Below are 21467 nucleotides of genomic sequence, written 5' to 3' on the forward strand. Positions count from 1 at the left end.
AGTAGAAACACATATATACAACACTCTATAATTAGTAGGAGTGGGGGGGGATACTGGGTTGGCATTGGCATGCCAATGCAGCATCTATGAAGCACTGAAGCACTGGTGCTGTGGTTGGCGTCACTGTGCAATAATTGAGAAAATGGGAATGAATTTTTACGATGGTTGACTATTATTATTATTACAACTACTAGGGAGATGTTGATATACACTATGGGGGGATGTTAGGATGCGAAAGAGTGAAGCACTAAAATAAATTGGAAGGGCATGATAACGTGGCTGTTGCACTATGTGGCTGCGGGAACCATGGCAGGATCTTGGTGCCATCTCCCCTGCTGACAGGCACTGTGGGCGGCGTCTCTGTGAGCTCCCCTGGCGGCGCAGGGGGGGGGGACGAAGCACTTCCTGGTGGTAAAGATGTCAGGGTATAGGGAGAGAAATTACGTTGTAAAATTAGAACTAAAACACTAATAACACTAATAATGAAAGAGGGAAAAAAATCGTAGAATTAAAGCTGAGCGATGCCGCTGAGTTTTTAACAGTTTATCTTAAAGTGTTTGCAATGCGCCGGGCGCAGTTATGTACTATGTCGGCACGAGTGTTTTCTGCTGATTATTTTGGTGTTTTTTATTTGTTTCTGCGTTGAATATTGCAGAAGTTATTTACATTTTAGTGAATCGATGCGTGACAAGTTTTTGGTTCCTGAAGTTTTCTGAACAGTCCGCAACGAGCTACAGCTACCCCGAGGCCACGCCCCCTGCGCGCGGCCAGCCAATCAGTGCTGGTGCGGACTACGGTGATTTTTCGACTCGTTCAGGGCGGTTTCTCGCATAGAATATGCTTTGGCCTTTTGTATTTTCGTACATCTTCTGGGTGATAACGACCTAGCCTGTTTATTAGGGGATTTGTGTGTGATTCCACTGTTTTATAAAAGGCTACAGCTTGTTTAATAAACTGTTCGTGCATGGTGTCTATGCGAATCTCTGTGTGTACTCTCTTCATGGGAGCATAGTTAGGCACATGCGCGATTTTTCTAAGAGCCTTATTCTGCACCACCTGCAGTTTATTTAAGTGCGTTTTCGCTGCGTAGCCCCACGCTGGAGCCGCATAGGTCATGATGGGTTTCACGCAGGCTGTGTACAGTAATTTGCTATTTTTAATGCTTAGACTTCCCTTGTGGTTTAAGAGAGGATATAAAGTTGCCAGTCTTGCATTCGCGAGTGCTTGTTTATTCGATACCTGTTTGCTCCAAGTTAGGCTTTTATCCATGTGGACTCCCAGGTATTTGACACAGGTTTTGTAGTGTATATTGTTGTTAAAAAGGCGTAGCTGAGGTAGGTTTGCCGGTACCTTCCGGCGTGTAAAGACGATCGCCTCACATTTGTCGACATTGATAGCTGTTCTCCAATCTGTGAACCACGATTCTAACAGATTCAGTGATTCTTGTAGGCGCCTGACTGCTTGTTGCGATTGAGTTGAACTAGCATACAACATGGTGTCATCCGCAAAACACGCGATGTTGGCTCTGGGCAGTTTCGGTAAGTCAGAGACATATATATTGAAGAGCATGGGGCCAAGTACACTGCCTTGTGGTACACCAGCTAATATTTTACGTGGAGTAGATGTGGCTCCTGGGATGCTTGCACGAAAAGATCGTTTACTTAGGTATGCGTCCAAGGTTTTTATATACGTATCTGGGAGTTTTATGGCTTGGAGTTTGTATAAAAGTCCGTCATGCCAGACACGATCGAAGGCCTTTTCGATATCGAGGAAGACTGCCGCGGTGTAGTGGCGCCAGTCAAAGGCCTGTGTTATATGCTCAACTATTCTAACGAGCTGTTGAGTGGTGGAGTGGCGAGCTCTAAAGCCAAATTGATAGTCTGGGAGCACTTGTTGCTCTTCCAGGTGTAATTGGATGCGGCGTGCTATTATTTTCTCAGCTACTTTCGAGATGGTGTTGAGCAGGCTTATTGGTCGGTAGCTGGACGGGAGTTGCGGATTTTTGCCAGGCTTGGGAAGCAGAATGATTTTTGCCTCCTTCCAATTGTTAGGCCAGGAGTTGGTGAGAAGGATGCCATTTATGCAGGCTGCTATTGCTTGAAGAGCTGGGATTTTGAGGTGTTTTAGGACAAGGGAAGGGATTTTATCTGTTCCTGGAGCTTTATTAGTCTTCAGAGATTTTATGATTCTTCTGACTTCCGCTTCTGTCGTTAGAAGGGGTTCTGAGGTTGCAGGTGTAAGTCGCATGGCCGCTACTTGCTCCGTTATTAGGAGGGAGTGGGGGGGATTGTTTGGTAGGATGTTGGGTTGGAAGGCCTGTTCTTGGCAGTCAGCAAGTACTGTAGCTTTATCTTTAGGCGAGAAAGCCATGTTTCCAGTAGGAAGTTGGATAGGCGGGATAATTGTGGGCTTGGAGGACAGGTTTTTCGCCACTTTCCAGAGTGTGTTGTTGGCTGTAGAGAGCTGTTGCACTTTCGCATCCCATTGAGTGGCTCGATGTACACTAAGTTTGGCTTGAAATTCATTGTACAGGTCAGTGTATACCTTCTTGAGCGCTGGGCATCTGTTGCGTTGCCATCGGCGCTTCGCCTGGTTTTTGGCTGTGATTAGCTGTTTTAGTTGCGGGGGGAGGGCAGTAGCATCCACTTTCTTTTTCATGGTTGGAATAAAAGTATTTATTGCTTGGGATAGGGTCCTAGATAATTTGGCAGAGTACTGCTGCAAGTCCGCAGCCACTGTAATGGTAGGAACAGGGAATAGGTTATTTTCTATAAAGGAGTTGAGTCGCGGCCAGTCTGCTTTGCGGAAATTATAGGTGCGTTTGGTTTGGGCGGTTTTTGTGTAAACATCTTCAAGTGTAGCAATGACTGGTAGATGGTCTGAGTGCAGCTCGTGGATTACTTCAAGTTCGTAGATGAAATTTGTGTTATAATAAATGGTGAAATCTAGGATATCAGGATATTGCCTGGGATTTTCAGGATAGCGGGTAGGATGGTAGGGAGCGCAGACCATGTATTGGTGTAGCTGCTGGTGTGCAAACAGCACTCTGCCATTACTTGTAGTTCGGGCGCAGTTCCACGCAGGGTGTTTTGCATTTAAATCACCTAGTAGGAGGAAGGAAGAGGTGCAAGTGGCTAGGATTTGGAGGTTTTCAGCTGTGATTGAGCGTCCTGGGGGAGCGTAGGCTGAAATGATAGTACATTTCTTGCCTTTAAGTGATATAGAGATTGCTACTGCCTCTATGCGGCCTAAGTCAGGAAGTTGTACTTCATGGTGTATTAGATTGGTGCGGACAGCCAAGGCAACCCCTCCACCCTGGTTGTCCCTGTCCTTTCTGTGGATGATGTACCCAGGTAGGAATAATTTTTCAGTTGACGAAAGATGGGTTTCTGTTAGTGCTAGTATCTGGACATCATGCTCTCGCAGAAATTCCTGAAGTTCAGGCGTTTTGTTTCGCACACTGCGTGCATTCCAGGTGGCGATCGTCTTTAATGTTAATTTATTATTGTGCTCCATCTTGAGGAGCAGGTGCGACTGGTGCCATGGCCATAATTAGGTCCACGGCGAGGTGAATTCTGCGGTCCGCCGCGACTGAAGTGTCAAGCCAGGCCGTTAGTAGGTTGCAAAGTTTTTGCGCAATTTCCATGACAGCAGGGTGTGCACCTGCTACTTTCGTGAGCGTGCCTTGAAGGACTTGGCAGTCTCGATAATTTGTGGCTATCCTCTCTGGTGTGATGTGTACTGGAGGTTGTGGCAATGGCATGCTGCGTGCCACAATGGGGGCTGCTGGCCTGATTGCTGCTGGATTTGGCTGTACCACGACAGTTGTAGCTGGTTCGTTGTGGGTGACAGGCACCTTAGGAGCCGGTGTGGAAATAACTGGCGACTGCACGCAAGCCTGTTGCATTGGTTGTTGTATATTATTTTCTGCTGGAGCAGAGCGGTGGCGCAGCCTTCCTGCCTGGCTTGATGGTTGGGCAACTGGTCTGGCCTGACGTGGCTGGCGCTGTGCATGCTGGTTTCCTGTACTGCGGGGTGTACCAGCCTGTTGACTTTGGCGAGCTGCCTTTCGACGCTCCCACTGTGTTGGCTCCCATAGTTCCGGGAAGTCCTGTTTCAGAGCCTGGTACCTGTTATCGCTACGAGGGTCCCAGTCATCTCTGTAGCCAGAGGTTTGCCCTCCTTGTGGTCGGGTGTTGTATTGCGGGTTTTGTTTACGCCGTGATGTGACCACATTCCACCCTGGCTCATGAGCCACGTTGGCGGGTTGGGTTTGTGACTCCGTTTGCTGGTAGGCAGGTGCACGGTCCTCGGCATGTTGTGTCTGCCACTGAGGGCGTCTATTTGGACGCCGGGTCCATTGTTGGTGCTGCTGCTGCTGGTGCTGCTGGTGCTGCTGCCCCCTAGGACGGCGCCTCTGCAGCTCCCGTTGGTAATCGGGGCAGCCCATGTATCTGGCATTATGTGCCATGTTACATCTGGCACAGTGTGGCGGGCGGGGACAGTCCTCCTGTAGTTTGTGTGGGCCGGCACATTGCGGGCACACTGGCTGTTTGCGGCATTGTTTTGCTATATGCCCAAGAAGACAGCAATTCGTACACTGGAGTGGTGTATTTTTATATCGGTAGTCCACCAGCCTCACTCTGAGTCCAATGACAGTGGTCAATGTACTCATTAATGACTCGCTGCCCTGCGGTACATCTAGTTGGTACATGTTTATTGGACGACGAGTCCAGTCGTACATTTGGTAGACTGATAGTACTGGTATGTTTTGAGCCAGTAGGTCCTGGGTAATTCTGGCAGTGCTAGTTCCCCCTGGGATGTCCTTAAGCACATATTTCAACGGTTTGTCTGCCTGCACGCGTGTAATAAAATACTCGGCCTTTATTTCATCAAGTACTTTAATGGCTGCATGGTACTGCTGCACATTGGTGAAATAGTACAGTGTCCCCCTGTTGGTGTTTTTCGCTGAGAAAATTAATCCTAGCCTGTTGAACTGGTCGTACAGCCGTTCATATGGCAGCGCGGCTGTGTGGGTGACTGTGATTGGGGCAGTGCGAAAGGGATTCGCGCCCTGTTGTGCAGTTGAGGTGTCTGTCAGGGCTGGGTGATCCTGCGCCACGCCCGGCGGTATCTGACTGCATGGAGGCGAACTGCCTGGTGTCTGGCTGCCTGTTGTCACATCACCTGTGACATGGTGATTCAGGGACTGAATTTTTGTGACTCTGATGTGTTCGTCGCTACTCTTTCTCTTGAGAACACCTTGTTCAAGAGAAGAGGTTTCGCGGAATTCTACGTCACTCGAGGTCGCCATGTTAGCTAATTAAATAATAACAATAATAATTATTCCTACAGGATTTATTACGATCGCCTAGCAAAGGAAGGGAGTGGAGCACCCACTGACCTACGACCCTGGGACTGAGTTAGCCAGGGCCGCGGCTAGGCAGCGAGACGCTGCGCCTCTGGGTGTCACACACTCAATTTAAAACCTATCCGTCGCACGACGCGGTCGTTCAAAACTGGGGGCGGAATTCTGGACTATTCTGACTACTTTCAGGATGAGCAGCAGGACTACATCATCTCCGAACGAAGCTAGGAGCGGAACTGATCTGAAAGTGGCGCCCTTTTTTTTTTTTTTTTTTTTTTTTTTTTTTTTTTTGTTTGCCTTAATTCCCCAAGAACCACTCATATTTGAGTGGCCTCAAGGAACCTTTGCAGTTTGTTTTGGAGTACCTGACCTGGGGCCGTACCTCCTGCCTATAATGGACCTACAATTTATCATTATAGAAGCCTTGACGTTAACCTTAATCTCTGAATAGTAAAAAACAGCCAGGAACACCTGGGCACGACCTGCATAAGACATGCCGCAACCAGCCATTCCCGGGCCAAAAACTAAACCTATGCATACCTAAGCCTAAGCAATTTTACCATATGTTTTGTTACCTTTGGTGATCTGACCATTAAGAAATACCTCTGTGACTTTAGAGTTTAAATTACTTGATAGAATTTGCATAAATCTCCATTTATTGAAACTTTACCTATCATGAGATTTTGTGTGGTGTTTTCCCTGTCTGCACTACTTTACTTTGATAATGACTACTTACTTACATAACTATTCCTACCCTCTCTTGGACCATGATTCATCCAAGCGAGGCTGCCCTAGCTTGATTCTATGACAGCCTAGTGGGTTTAATCCTATTTTGGGTTGGGGTAGGCTGCCTAAATATTTGTTTGTTAATGTTTGCTCATATATTACCTGGATTTTTAAGACTGTTTTAACTGTGAAGTGATTAATATAATTTATATCGTGAAATTATTTCAAGTGTGCCTCACTAAATTTTTTAGCCTGTCTTCCTAGGTTACTGTGGATCCCATTTGATTAGGCTTTGAGCTCCATTTTTCAGAGTTCCTGGCAGGCCCATCCGGCTAGCGTAGCGCTCGAGGGTGTAACTCACCACCGGCACTGTCCCCACCAGGCAATCCCCTACTTGGGAGCTCTCCACCCAGTCGTCCTTGTTAGTGGGTGAATGGTATGAATACCTGTTACCTTATTACCATGAGTCTTTTCTTGTCACGTGCTGTATAGACCCCCAATCTTTTGACTAGTGGATTTGGGTGTCCTGGTAGCTTCGAATAGAAGGTGGCACTGTTCTCCTGCAAGATTTGATGAATCATTTTTACATTGGTTCTTTGGTGTAGGCTCGTAGTTTCCATGTCCCTTGGCATATTTATGATGGTTTTTAGGATTCTGTTCTGAGTTACTTGTAGTTGTTGTAGGTGCTCCTTTGCTGCTGTGCCCCACACTTCACACCCGTAGAGCATTGCAGGTCTAATAACACTCTTGTAAAGTAATAATTTGGTCTTGACCGGAAGGTGTGCTGACTTTAACAGCGGGTACATTTTTAGGAATTTTCCCATGGCAGCTTGTGCTGCCTTCCTTAGGTGAACTCTCCATGTTAGTTTGGAATCGAAAAAGAGGCCTAAATATTTTACTTCATTTGATTGTGGAATTACCTCCCCATAGAGCTTGACTGGCGCATTAACAAATTTTCTTTTCCTCGTGCACAAGAGAAAAGCACTTTTTGTTGGGTTAACTTTAATTGCCCATCTGTCCCAATATTGCTGCATTTCATTTATGTGGATTTGGAGGGTAGCATTTGCATAAAAAGGTTTTTTATCTGTAGTATAAATAACTGTGTCATCTGCATAGAGTGTATACTTCATGTTGGTGCCTGATGGAATGTCCCTGGTATATATGGCATAAAGTAAAGGTGAGAGTGCTCCTCCTTGTGGAACCCCTGCATGAATGTCTCTGGTTGAAGAAGTTTTACCATCCAGTGCGACTTGAAATTTCCTGTGCTTTAAATAATTTTCTATTAATTTCCAGTAGGAAGGATGAAATCCCGCTTCAATGATTTTGTGGACAAGGAACACATGATGTACCTTGTCAAAGGCTTTCTCTATATCCATAAATACTGAAGCGGTTGAACGTCGTCGATTTAAGCTAGTTAGCATAAATTTTGCCACTCTGGAGGCTGCATGAATAGTGGAATGTTTTGGCCTAAAACCTATTTGTTGATTGGGGAGAAGCTTTTCCTTGTTTACAATTTTTTGCATCCTTTTGCAAATAATTTTCTCGAAAATTTTAGCCATGGTGTTTAAGAGACTGATAGGCCTTCGATTTTGAGGGAATTTAGCATCTTTCCCGGGTTTTGGCAATGTAATAATTTTTGCCATTTTCCATGCCTGTGGGAAAATTGAATTTTGTAATATGTTATTATATATGGATAGAAGGTGTAATCTTGCATTTAGAGGAAGATTTTTTATGGCTTCATTAGTTATCTTGTCCGGTCCTGGTGCTTTGTTTTTTGGGAGTGCTTTAATTACTTGATTTAGTTCCTTTAATGTTATGTCTTGTACAGTTTCATCTCCCTTTTTGTTTTTCTCTGCCTGGATGAGACGTTTTGAGGCTCTTAACTGGTCCTCATCAATGAGTGGGTAGTTTGGCTCAAATTGTTTTTCCAAAGCGTCTGCAATTGAGTCGGCCTTATCTTGAGCTGAGTAAACAATGCCCCGTTCTCCATGTATTATGGGGGTGTAGGTTTTAATCTTTTTACCTGCAAGTCTGCAGTTCAGCTTCCAAATGTTATTTCTATCTTTTACAGCTTGTTGGATAGCTGTGTCCCATGATTTAAGTTTTTTGGTCATGACCTTAGCTTTTATTTCCTGATTTAATTCCTGAAGTATTTGCGCTGTTAGTGCATCCCGTTGTGCTTGAAAGTTTTTCCTGACATTGTTTCTTCGTTTGATTAGCTCGTCCAGCTCAGGGTCATTTTGGAATTTCTTGGGAGCAACTTGTGTAACAGTGGTGGCATTTTTGATGTGTTGTTGTATTGTATCTGTTATTAATTTTACTTCTGTGTCTATGTCTTCAGGTGGGAGAAGGTGAACTTCAGGGTATGCTTGTATGTCGGCCTTAAATTTAGTCCAGTCTGTACTGATAATTTTTCTGTGTAATTTACTGTTTTTGGTTGGTATCGACACTGTGGCAATTACCGGCATATGATCAGAAGAGAGTTCTTGAACCACCTCCATTGAAGTGACCATTTGTGTGTTGGTGACTATGATATCCAGAATGTCTGGAAGAAAATTTGAGTTTCTATGGTAGAATGTTGGTTCTGTTGGGGCTCTGATTGTTAAGTCGTAACTTTCTGCTAATTGCTCCAGTTTTCTGCCATTATTATTATACTGTCTATTTCCCCAAGCCGGTGATTTGGAGTTGAAATCTCCCCCAATTATACATAAGGGTGCCTGTGCTATAATATGATCAATTGTTTCTAAAAGTTCTTTGTTTTTTGGAGTGCTGTAGATCGCAGAGATAATGATGTCACCTGCATTTGATGGAAGAATTATGTTGGTAGTTTCATTTTTGTGACCTATTGGCATGTGTGCTATACTCTTCTTGATTAGGATTGCAGTACCTCCTCCTAATGCCTGTTGTCTGTCCGTTCTGTATATGATGTAATCTGGTATCGAAAATCTCCAATTTGGTTTAAGTTTGGTTTCTGATATTAGTGCAATGTCTATTTCTTCTTTAATTAGGAAGTGAGTGAGTTCGTACTCTTTATTCCTTATGCCATCGGCATTCCAAATTAGAATTTTTAGAATGTTTTGTGCATTACGATTAGGCTCTGTCATGCTGGTTTTTCTTTGTGGTGTGCTTGTAGGTCTTTTGTCTTGAACTTTGTGGTCTAGTTTTATGCTCATGCTCCTCCTCACTAGAGGTGTCGGTGTATGATTCTATGTCCGAGTGAACTTTGGCCATTTTTGATGTTAGTGTCTTGTCATCTGTGTTCTTGTGAGCAGTCAATAACTTGTTTTGTTTGTTATTACAGTTTCCATCTGTCAGGTTTTGTTCTTGTTTTGCCATTGTTTTTCTTGTTCCTGCCTGTGGGTATTCTGGTTGAACGATTAATGTAAGTAGCCCTTCCAAGATGGCTTGTTTCCTTTCCTTAGAGGTCTGACATTTTTCTGCTTGCCTCTTGATTTGCAGTATATCTTGTATGGCTTGCTGGAATTCCTCGGATGCCATGAATCCTACTGCTTCCTTGACTTGTGCTATAAATTTTGATCCCTTTCCTAAAACTTCTATGTCGTTCTCTTGACTTGCTGTATTGTTGTTATTTAATTCCTCTGCATTTCTATATTCTGTGATGTTACCTTGTTTGCCAGGATCTATTTTTTCTGTGATGGATCTATCCTGGTTGGGGTACATGTCCTTGTTGGTATTTTCACCTCCCTTTCCTTCTGTGGTCTGGAGTTGTCTGTTCTTTTCCGCCCAATTTAGGTTAAGTGTGGGGAAATTCTTCATAGAAATATCTGGAGCCCTAGGTTGCCTGTCCATGTTTGCCTGTGGAAAATTGTGTTGTCGTCCTTGCACTTTGTTGAGGAGTGCAGTCTGTTTTTCCTTGCGTATGGGGCAGGAAGAGTCATTTGCCGCGTGGTTTCCCTCACAGTTTGCACACTTAAATTCCATTTTATTAGCTTTACAATCCTTGGTGTGATGGTTTCCTGCACATCTAACACATACTTCCCTTTGACAGCATTCTTGACTGTGGTGTCCATATTGCTGGCATTTGTAGCATTGCAACAACTTCATTTGCCTGCGAAAGGGCTCAATGTTAACTCTGACACCTTGGAGTGAGGTTATGTTGTTGAGTTTTTCCTTCTGATTGAGGGGAATTTCCACTTTATAGATAGGGTATTTGACCCTTGTTGTCGCATTGGAAAATTGTGTTACAGTTGTAACATTGAAATCATGTTCCATAAGCAGCTCTTTGACTTCGTCAGCTGCTACAGTCGGGTGAAAACCTCTCAACACTGCAGTGAACGAGTTTGTTTTTTGCTGTCGAAAGGAGTAATGAGGGACATCTTTTAGTATGTCTCTGCAGATGTTATGGATTTCCATTGTTGGACAAAGTATCTTTCCACCCTCCCTGATATATATTAATTGCATATCTTTATGTAGCATCGCTATTTTTTTGGCATATCGCTTGAACATGTCAAGAGATGTAACAATAATGGGAGGGGGTTTCCTTGGCCGTGGTGGCTCAATCACCTCTGGTTCCATGCCTGGATTATTGATTATTATCACTTCAGGAGTTAAGGGGTTTACCCTAGATGGTTCCTTGTCATGTCCTGCACCCTTCCTGAGACCCTCAGAGTGCGGGAGGGCTATTCCCCCGGAGGGTGTGACATCAGGAAAGGGGCCTGCCACAGACTGCTGTACGTCTGTACAGACTCGCCCTGAATGATGTTGTCCGCTTGGCCCAGTCGCTGACCTTGATGCGGCTAGGCCGTGGGGGTCTGACCCCGACTGGGTTTCCACGGGTGTTGTGTTTGAGGCAGCTCCCTTCGTTGGCACCGTTAGGTCTCCCGGGGCTGTTTCAGTTGCCTTGAATGCGTAAACCAAGTGTGGGGATTTAAAATTGTCCCTGACTTCACTGTTTGGGGTTCTCAGCTCACTGTCCGAGAGATGCACTGCTCGTTTATTCCTTTCCACTCTGATTGGAGTACTTGTAGGTACAGAGCTGATTGTAGCCTTTGAATCTTGCTGTGGCTGGTACGATGGTATGTAATCGTCGCTGTTGTCGTCGCTGGGAAGTGTTTCGCCGTTTTTGCCCTTGTTGCCATTGTTGACTTTGTTGCCTGTGGTGTTTGACTTTTCTGTCATGATGGTCTCCAGTTCTTGTCGAGCAGTATGTTCGTGTTTACCTCTTAAATCTTCTGCTTCGGTATTACTACTGAAGCTTACCTGATTTTCTTCATTGTTGCAAAATTTCTCTTGCTTATTCTTCTTTTTACCCATTTTTTTGAGTGCAGAAACCTGTTTTGTCGAAAACTCCTGTTTATTTAATGATTTGTTCACATCCATTGTGTTGTCTCCTCCAAATTCTTCATTGGCTTAAAATTTTTACAAAACATTAAATTTATCTGCCTTTCAATTCACTATTAAATACTCTCCTTCTTCTATTATCAACCGCTCGGCCGAAAGTAGAAAAAGTCGAAAGTAGAAAAGTGAAAGTAAAAAAAAGTCGAAAGTTGAAAGTCAAAAGTCGAAAGTGGCGCCCCGGCCGCTGGAAATTACTTTTGTTACACGTCCCTCCGCGGAGCGCGACCAATCACGAGCCGCGGAGCGCTCCGATTGGTCGCGCAACAAGAAGCCAAGAAAACTTTTCACGAAAAAAAAAAAAATTCAGTTCCCGTCTCACTCACTCGAGTTCCGATCGTGCTCTTGGATAGTTAGGATGTAGGCAACTGCTCCCTGCCAAGAAGCTACATTTTATCAATTCATTTAGAGTTTCCACCCCCAGTTTTGTACTACCGCGTCGTGCTACGGTTAGGTGTAAAAAGAGTGTGTGACACCCAGAGACGCAGCGTCTCGCTGCCTAGCCGAGGCCCTGGCTAACTTAGTCCCAGGGCTTAGGTCAGTGGGTGCTCCACTCCCTTCCTTTTGGTAGGCGCTCGTAATAAATCCCGTAGGACAATATATTGTCAATTCTCTTTTTTTCAAATGGCGAATAACACAGATGTTCAGTTTCGCGAAACCTCCTCGCTCGACCAGGGGGTTTTAAAACGAAAAAGTAGCGAAGATCACATCCGCATTACGAAGGTGCAGTCATTGAACCACCACGTCACTGCCACGTCAAGCGACATGCCTGCCCCTCAGGCTGTCACTGCCCCGATCAGCCAGGCCGCATCTGCGGACCTGCGCAGCCAGCCCCCGGCTCACGAGACTCCATCACAGCTGACGCAGCCTGACGCTGACGTCACGCCACAGGGCGTGCGCGAATTCCGCACTGCTCCCATCACGGTTAAACATACGCAGAACATTCCGTACGAGAGGGTCTATGACCTATTTACGAGACTGGGTCTGAGCTTCACAGCAAAGAACACCAACAGGGGCACCCTATATTACTTCACTTCTGTACCGCACTACCGCGAAGCCCTTAAGGCATTCGACGGGTTAGAAATAGAATACTTTGTCACTCGAGCCCCGGAGGACAAACCACTGAAGTATGTCATCAAAGACATACCAGGGGGAACTAGCACAGACAGGATCACTCAAGACTTGTTGGCACAGGGTGTACCAGTCTTGGTGGTCCACCAGATGTACGACTACTCTAAGAGAGCTTCAAACATGTTCCAGCTTGATGTGCCACAGGGGAGTGAGGCCATTGTCAACTCACTTCGACAAGTCTTTGGCCTCAGAATACGAATCACAGATTTTCGCCACCCCAAGGGGCCCCTCCAGTGCAGCATATGCTGCCAAATGGGGCACATTGCCAAACAGTGTCACTCCAGGCCTGTCTGTCCCCAATGTGCCGGGCCCCACAAACTGCAGGAGGACTGCCCACGCCCGCCACGCTGTGCCCTCTGTAAACAGGAGCATAATGCCAGATATCGAGGCTGCCCTGTTTATCAGAGGGAGTGGCTGCAGAGACGCCCTCGTGGCCAGCCACAGCGCAAACAGCAAGCATACGGGCGTCAGCACCATGACTCACGACAGGCGCGTACCTGGACCGCAGCTCCCCCGCCCCCCCCTCAGCACAGGCAGTACAGCCATGCTGCAGCAGAGGGAGGCTGGCAAACTGTGCAACGCCGTCACAGACCAGCACAAGATGGCTACCATGGCCCACAGGGACCACAGGCAGGCCCTGTACCAGATGAACAACAATACTGGGCGCCACCAACCAGCAATCGGTACTCGACACTGGGGGAAGAGTACCCGACACTTGGCACATTAAATGACAGAGAGGCAAGACAATTCGCAAAACAGCAGACCGCCTATGCATACAACCAGCCTCGTCCGCAGCGTAGGCGACAACAGCGGCAACCGCGTCAGCCTAACCTCAACAGGGAATACGACCAGATGACCCCACAGGCAGGACGACTCCGCCAATACTCGGAGCACCCTGTGAGTGCCCCGACCGCACCAGAGCAACCCATGCTAATGCAGCAAGCCCCTGCTATGCCTGTGCAGGTGGCACCACAGATGGACACCACACCAAGCACAAGCAGTGCTCCGGCAGTTCCTGCACTGCAACCACAACCACATGGGACCACCACCATGCCGGCCACGATCGTGACGCGGAGTATGCCTCTGCCTACACCCCCAGCGGTCATAACACCTGACCGAGTGGCGGCCAACAACAGAGATTGCCAGGTGCTGCGTGGCACTCTCACCAAAGTGGCAGAAGCGCAGCCAATACTAATGGACGTGGCGCAAAAACTGTGCAACTTACTGGCAGCTTGGCTGGACACCACCATTCCACCAGAGAGCAGAATTCACCTCGCCGTCGACCTCATCACGGCCATAACCACAGCTTCCTCCCCCAAACATGACAGCACACCACACTAATGTCCCCCTTACAAAAATAGCCACCTGGAATGCACGAAGCATACGACATAAACTTCCAGAACTACAAGAATTTCTTCGCGAACACGACATACAAATTATTGCCATCACTGAAACTCACCTCTCCCCCACAGACAATCTGTGCATTCCAGGTTACATCATACACCGAACAGACAAGGACAACCATGGGGGGGGAGTGGCGCTGGCAGTGCGCACTAATCTACTCCACCATGAAGTTCACCTACCGGACCTAGGGCTCATAGAAGCAGTTGCAGTAGTCCTTACAATTAAAGGCAAGAAATGCACCATCATATCCGCATATGCGCCGCCTGGCCGCTCTATTAAACCTGAAAACCTACAAGTCCTAGCCACATTCACCTCCTCCTTCCTTCTCCTAGGCGACCTCAATGCCAAGCATCCTGCATGGAACTGCCTACAAACAACCACAAATGGCAGGGTGCTGTTTGCACATCAGCAGCAACACCGTTATATGGTCTGCGCTCCCTACCATCCTACCAGATACCCTGAAAATCCCCAACATAATCCTGACATCCTAGACTTCACTATTTATTTTAATACCAACTTTGTTTACGAACTAGAAGTCCTCCATGAGCTCCACTCTGATCACCTGCCAGTCGTAGCAACATTAGAAGACGTCCACACACCTACAACCAAACCTAAGAAAATCCTTAACTTCAGAAAAGCCAACTGGCCAAAATTAAATTCCTACGTAGAACACTACCTCACTCCTGTCCCTACCATTACAACAGCTGCCGACCTGCAGGCGTACTCGGCAGAACTAACCAGAACACTCACCAAAGCCATCCAAAACTATGTCCCAACAACAAAGCCGAAACCTGATACAGTCGCCCTTCCCTTTCCCCTGCAACTGCTTCTCACTGCCAAAAATCAAGCTCGTCGTAGATGGCAACGCAACAGAACACCAGCACTCAAGAAGGACTACAACGATCTTCACTCCGAATTCCTCAGTCACCTAGCACTACACCGAGCCACACTGTGGGACCACAAAATCTCACACTTAACCACAGCCGACAACACTCTATGGAAAGCCACCAAATCATTAACTGCCAAACCCGTCATCATTCCCCCCATTCAACAGCCAACTGGAACATTCGCCTACACACCACAGGAGAAAGTGAAGGCGCTAGCTGACAGCCAGGAACTTGCCTTCCAGCCCAACATCCTCCCCAACAATCCGCCTCACACACTCCTAGTGTCAGAGCAAATAGCCAACATGCGACTAGCCACAACCACCACGGAACCTCTCCTTACCACAGAAATGGAAGTGAAAAGAATAATTAAATCTCTGAAGAACAACAAAGCGCCAGGAGCAGACAAAATCCCTTCCCTAGTCCTCAAACAACTCCAACTCCCTGCCCTTCAGGCAATCACATCCTGCATCAATGGCATCCTACAAACAAACTCCTGGCCACACACCTGGAAAGAAGCCAAACTAATCCTACTCCCAAAACCAGGCAAAAATCCCAAACTACCAACCAGCTACAGACCAATTAGTCTCCTCAACACGCTGTCTAAAGTCGCAGAGAAAGTGCTAGCTCGCCGCATCCAACTACATCTGGAAGAACATCGTGTAATCCCGGACTACCAGTTTGGCTTCAGGGCTCGTCACTCCACCACGCAACAATTAGTCCGTATTACAGAACACATTACACACGCATTCAACTGGCGCCAATACACTGCAGCTGTCTTTCTCGACATAGAAAAGGCGTTTGATCGAGTATGGCACGAAGGACTGCTACACAAACTCCAGGTCATACAACTCCCGGACACATACATCAAAACATTAGACTCATACCTCCATCACCGCTCATTTCGTGCACACATTCCAGGCGCCATATCCACACCTAGACCAATACTAGCAGGGGTACCGCAAGGCAGTATACTAGGGCCCCTGCTATTTAACATATATGTAGCAGATCTCCCACAACTACCTGGAGCCAACATTGCGTGTTATGCAGACGACACCATGCTCTATACAAGCTCCCTCAGCCCCCACCTGGCTGTACGAAGACTGCAAGATTCGCTACACACCATAGAAGCATGGTTCACCGACTGGAGGACATCAATTAACGTAGGCAAATGCGAAGCCATCATATTCACGCGCCGACGAGTCCCAGAAAACCTGCCGCAGCTCAACCTATTCAATAACGACATCGAATACAAAACAACTGTAAAATACTTAGGAGTACACATGGACCGCGGACTCACATGGAAGAACCACATCGCCAGTAAACAAGCTCAAGCCAACGCAAGACTAGCAACGCTGTACCCCCTCTTAAACCACAAGAGCAGCTTAAGTACACATAATGGCAAGATCCTCTACACAGCCTGCGTCCAACCTATAGTAACCTACGCATCCCCAGCATGGAGCTACGCAGCACCAACACACTTGAAGAAACTACAAATCGTACAGAACAAATCCCTAAGAAGAATAGCGCAAGTTCCCATTTATGTCCCGATGCGCCTAATACACAAGGAACTTCGCATAGAAACACTGCACGCGCAACTCGTCAAGCAAGCCACTTCCTTTTACAAATCAATCGACACACACACCAATCCGCTCGTACACAACTTGGGACGATATAATCCTGAAGATGCCAGAAAATTCAAAAGACCGAAACACATTTTATGCGAAAAACCCCCGTAAACACTTAAAAAATACTCCGTCAAAATCAGTCGTGTTTTTCGCTCTCTCGCCAAGCCCGGGTCGGCGCTGATTGGCTGGTCCGCGCCGGTGGGCGGAGCCTAGGTGGGGGTACCAGCAGTCGGTTGCGGACTGGCGAGAGAACTTTCAGCCGAAAAACTCGTCTACACATTGTCACACTAAATTCCACATAACTTTTTAACTATAAACTCCACCGTCATGTTTGAACTGGCAAATTGTTCCTAAAACACTCACCATTAAGAAACCGTATCCTGATTCAACAAATTTCACCACCCTGATTTAAGAAAACAACGAGAATCGCCGTTTCCCCCTTTTCAGTGCAATTATCCCACACTCATTTTTAGTTTTTCTTCCTAAATTATTGAAGTTTTGCAACATAATTTTCCCCCCACTCACCCTGTCATCTACTCTCCAGCAGCTGTGCTCCATGTTCCCCGCCCTCCCTGGGGGCCGCCACAGAGACGCCGCCCACAGTGCCTGTCGGCGAGGGAGAGGGCGCCATGTTCCAGAGAGCTGCTGCCATGCCCACCCGAATTTTTAGTGTTTAAAAATTATTTTAACGTCATAATTTTTCTCCCCCCCCAGTGCTTCTAAACCACCCCAGTAGTGAAAAATATATGCATATATAATTGTAATTATTAATTATATATGCATATATATTAAATATTAAAAATTTTTCGCAACATAAATCTAAACCCACGACTTCACCCATCATCTTGTGGCTCAGAGACGCCGGCCATAGTGCCTGAGCGCACGAGCCCCATTATTAGCCTAACCGGGCTAATAGCCATTAAACATAGTTATAGAACAATGTAAATATGTGTCTTTATCTTTAGTTGCAGGTCGCGCCAGCAGTTCCTGCCGCCCTCGAGATGCCGAGGCCTAAATAGCCACATTCGCTCGTGCCTGCCGAGCACATACGCCGCATGGCGTGCTCAAAATGGCTCTTCCAGAAATCCCATCTGGGAGAGCCACAGATCCCATTCGCCCTCATCCGCTTCCTATCCCTTCGGGCCCTCGGTTGCGTTAACTTTTCACTCACAGGCAACAGGTTTCCTCCAGTGCGCTCGCTGGTTTACTGTTGTCTACCCTTTGCTACTCCCCATAGGCTGTCGGGGTGCAAATTCCGCACCCCTGCAGGCTTGACCGCGCCAGACGCACGTCGCCAGCTGCTTCCCCCTCCCTCACAGGAGAGTGAAGACAGCATAGGCAGTTACTCAGTTATCAAATTAAGCGTATAGGTCCCACCTGGCACGCATCAATTCCCTCAGTCAAATCATTCCCATTTGGTTAGCAGGGCTCACAAACACTTCGGCTGTGTGAGACTGACTTCAGCGTGGAGGGGCTGTAGTCTAAAAAAAAAAAAAAAAAAATTCCCGTCTCACTCCAATCTTCAAATTCCATGTTCCTGCCATGTACAAGTAACCAGGTTACACCAACATAACGCATCTGGCCATCCCAGGCAGATGCGTTATACCTTATCCAATTTTCCCCCTCCTCCCCTCTGGGATATCCGGGCGGACATTTTCACTACCGGGTAGCAGGTTTCCTCCAGTGCGATCGCTGGTTTACTGCTGCCAACCCATTTGCTAAACCCCTATGCCTGCCGGAGCACTAATTCCCGTGCTCCTGCAGTCTTGCTTCGCGCCAGACGCACGTCGCCGCGCTACTCCCCCCTCCCCCGCAGGAGTGGGGAGTGGCACTGGCATTTTTTCAGTATTTAAAGTAAGCGTATAGGTCCCACCTGGCACGCATAAATTTCCTCTCGTCACATCACTCCCATTTTTATAGGAGGGCCCACAATCACTTCGGTTGTGTGGGACTGGCTTTAGCGTGGAGGGGCTATTGCAAAAAAAACAAAAAAAAATAAAAATTCCCGTCTCACTCATCTAGCGACAGCGGCACAGCTCAGACCTACGATGCCCCCCAAGACGAGCGGTAAGGCAGCCAAAAAGGCGGGCAAGGCCCAGAAAAACATCTCGAAGGGCGACAAGAAAAAGAAGCGCAAGAGGAAGGAAAGCTACGCAATCTACATCTACAAAGTGTTGAAGCAAGTTCATCCGGACACTGGCATATCATCTAAGGCCATGAGCATCATGAACAGTTTCGTGAACGACATTTTCGAGCGCATCGCGGCAGAGGCCAGCCGCCTCGCCCACTACAACAAGCGCTCCACCATCACCAGCCGCGAGATACAGACGGCCGTGAGACTGCTGCTGCCCGGGGAGCTGGCCAAGCACGCTGTCAGCGAGGGCACCAAGGCTGTCACCAAATACACCAGCTCCAAGTGAGCAGGTCTGGTGTGCACATGCTTACATAAACGGTCCTTTTCAGGACCAAGAACATGATCATGAAAGGAAATGCTTCTGCTGCTGTTCTACAATTCCCTCAATCCCTATGATAGTAAATGTAAGCTTAACCAAGGCAGAAATATTTTCATTAAAAAAAGTCTTTAAGACGCATGGTTTACTGGCTGAGATATATATATATATATTTTTTTTTTTGCTTACTTCTGTGGTCATTAGTACATTGCTACAAATATATTTATATATATAAAAAAATAAATAAAAAAATCCTTTCTATTTAATTTAGTTAGATCATATATCAATATTAATGGCAAAGACCAGTTGCATCGATTCACTTTGAAAATAATTCCATTTGTGCTAAAACTGGACACAGTAAAAAAAAAAAAAAAAAAAAAAAAAATATATATATACACACACACACACACACACACACATAATTCGAATTCATATTATGCTTAACTGCGTTTGAATTTGCAATCATGCACAAGATGTTTTGTACTTCGAAGTAAAAACAACATAATGTACTATTTAACTACCCACAGTACAAATGGATCCAAAAAAAAAGTGAATTTTCATGCAGACGAAAATGCTTACATTTATTCTATTTATATTAAGTACCCATTACTAACAGCTTATACTGGGTGGAATACAACAGTTGACATGATTTTACTTATATGGCAATTTAATATTTAACCAAAATTAATGGTAAACTAATATTTTAAAGTGTCATTTATGGCCCCTTACCTTCAGCATGTTTGCTTCCTTGCACACAAACGAGGACAAACACATCACCCAACTGAAAAAAAAAAAAAAATTTCACTTGCATCACAAATAATTTAAAATTTTTCACCACATGAAGTAAATATTTCGCAATAAAAAAAAATATAGCCCTAGGACTCGTGTGCACACCTTTTCTTCCCCACATCGCACACGCAAACAAAACTTCCAAATTATTACAAAATCACTCGATTATTATACATACATAAACACACATGTATTTTCCGAATAAGTGAGAAATGCAGGCCGATGAAAGTCAAATTTCGTTTCGGAAATTAAATCTCGCACAACTACCGACACATAACCAAACTTGCGTACATTTACATAGCATTAACCCTCTAAATAATAAACAAATGAAAGCAGAAAAAACAACATCGCTACCCACCGCGCGCGCTCCTGGCGGCGGGAGTAGGAACTACTTTGCACACAGACCGACATAGCCCCCTGCCAAAAACAGTAAAATAAATAATATATATAAGTCTTTTGGCGGGAAAAAATTTCTCAACCGCCTGGGAGCACCCTAGTGTGTGCCTGTCTTTAGGTTATGTTACTTTTAACTTCATTTTCTACAGGCAGACGCGAGGGTGCTCGCCCATTATTTTTATTTTTTTAAATTCTTTCCTACCTTTGGTGTGCCATGCAAGAATTTATCGTCAAAATGGCGGCCCCGAGTGCAAATTTCTCGTCTGCACTGCTGGCTGGATGATTATGTGATGTTTTGAAGGAGGGTGTTTTTTTTTTTGTTTGGATTTTGTGTGAGGGGGGGAGGGGGCTGGGCTAGCTTTTTTTTTTTTTTAAATTTTCTAAACATTCATCTCTTATGTAACAGTGTTCAGCATTAAAAAATTTAAAAGAAGAGGCACTTACTCATCAATTTCAAAACAGCCTATGAAGAAAAATAAAAAAAATTTAAATTCATTCCAGTTTTATACATTCATGATTTGATCACATGTATAACTTTTCTTTTTTATTACCTTATTTAATTTTATTATTATTACTACTATTGCTGCTACAACCTAGAAGATACCTCAGTGATACTAATACCTGCTGGTAAAGTTAAAGGTTTCACCTTTCTTTCTTTAAACATATCACAATACCTTTCTTGAGTTAAATATTATCTAATGGCTTTAAGAAGTTATGGTAATGTTCATCAGTTATAGAGTGTGGGTTTGTGTGTGTGTGTGAGAGTGTATTTTGAAGAGGGCTTTGGTGGTTGGGATGGTGAGGGTGGTGGGTGTTGTGTGTGGGGAGGGGGGGGGGGGGGGGGGGGAAGTAAAAGAGTGTTCATTACACGATTTCTCCTGTTGTTTGTAACAATCACACCTGGTATAGCTATTTCGAGTGGCAAATACAAACTGCAAAAAAAAAACATCTATATCATTGCCAACGGCCATATCACGATGAACACACCGGTTCTCGTCCGATCACCGAAGTTAAGCATCGTCGAGCGTGGTTAGTACTTAGATGGGTGACCGCTTGGGAACACCACGTGCCGTTGGCACTACTATTTTGCACCCTACAGAAAAAAATTTTTTTTTAAAAATTTCAATTTTAAATTTTTTTTTCCCCCACAATCACCACATTTCCCCCCCCCCCCCCCCCTAACACACACACACACACACACTCACTCTCTATCAATCAATCAATCAATCAATCAATCAATCAATCAATCACTCACTCACTCACCCACCCAGCAGCAGCTGTGAATCTTTGCATGTGTATACCTCATACAAAATTCAAAGTGAAAAAATAAATAGAT

The 21467-nt window shown here is 45.6% G+C and overlaps 1 non-coding gene across 1 annotated transcript; it reads left to right on the forward strand.

Moving 5' to 3' along the window:
* Nucleotides 1-21090: 21090 nt before the first annotated feature.
* Nucleotides 21091-21209, forward strand: LOC134545783 (5S ribosomal RNA). The gene has a single exon (XR_010078783.1). It is a non-coding gene; the product is annotated as a 5S ribosomal RNA (ribosomal RNA).
* The last annotated feature ends 258 nt before the right edge of the window (nt 21210-21467 follow it).

This window comes from Bacillus rossius, unplaced genomic scaffold (genome assembly GCF_032445375.1).
Source record: "Bacillus rossius redtenbacheri isolate Brsri unplaced genomic scaffold, Brsri_v3 Brsri_v3_scf88, whole genome shotgun sequence".
Lineage (NCBI taxonomy): Eukaryota > Metazoa > Arthropoda > Insecta > Phasmatodea > Bacillidae > Bacillus > Bacillus rossius.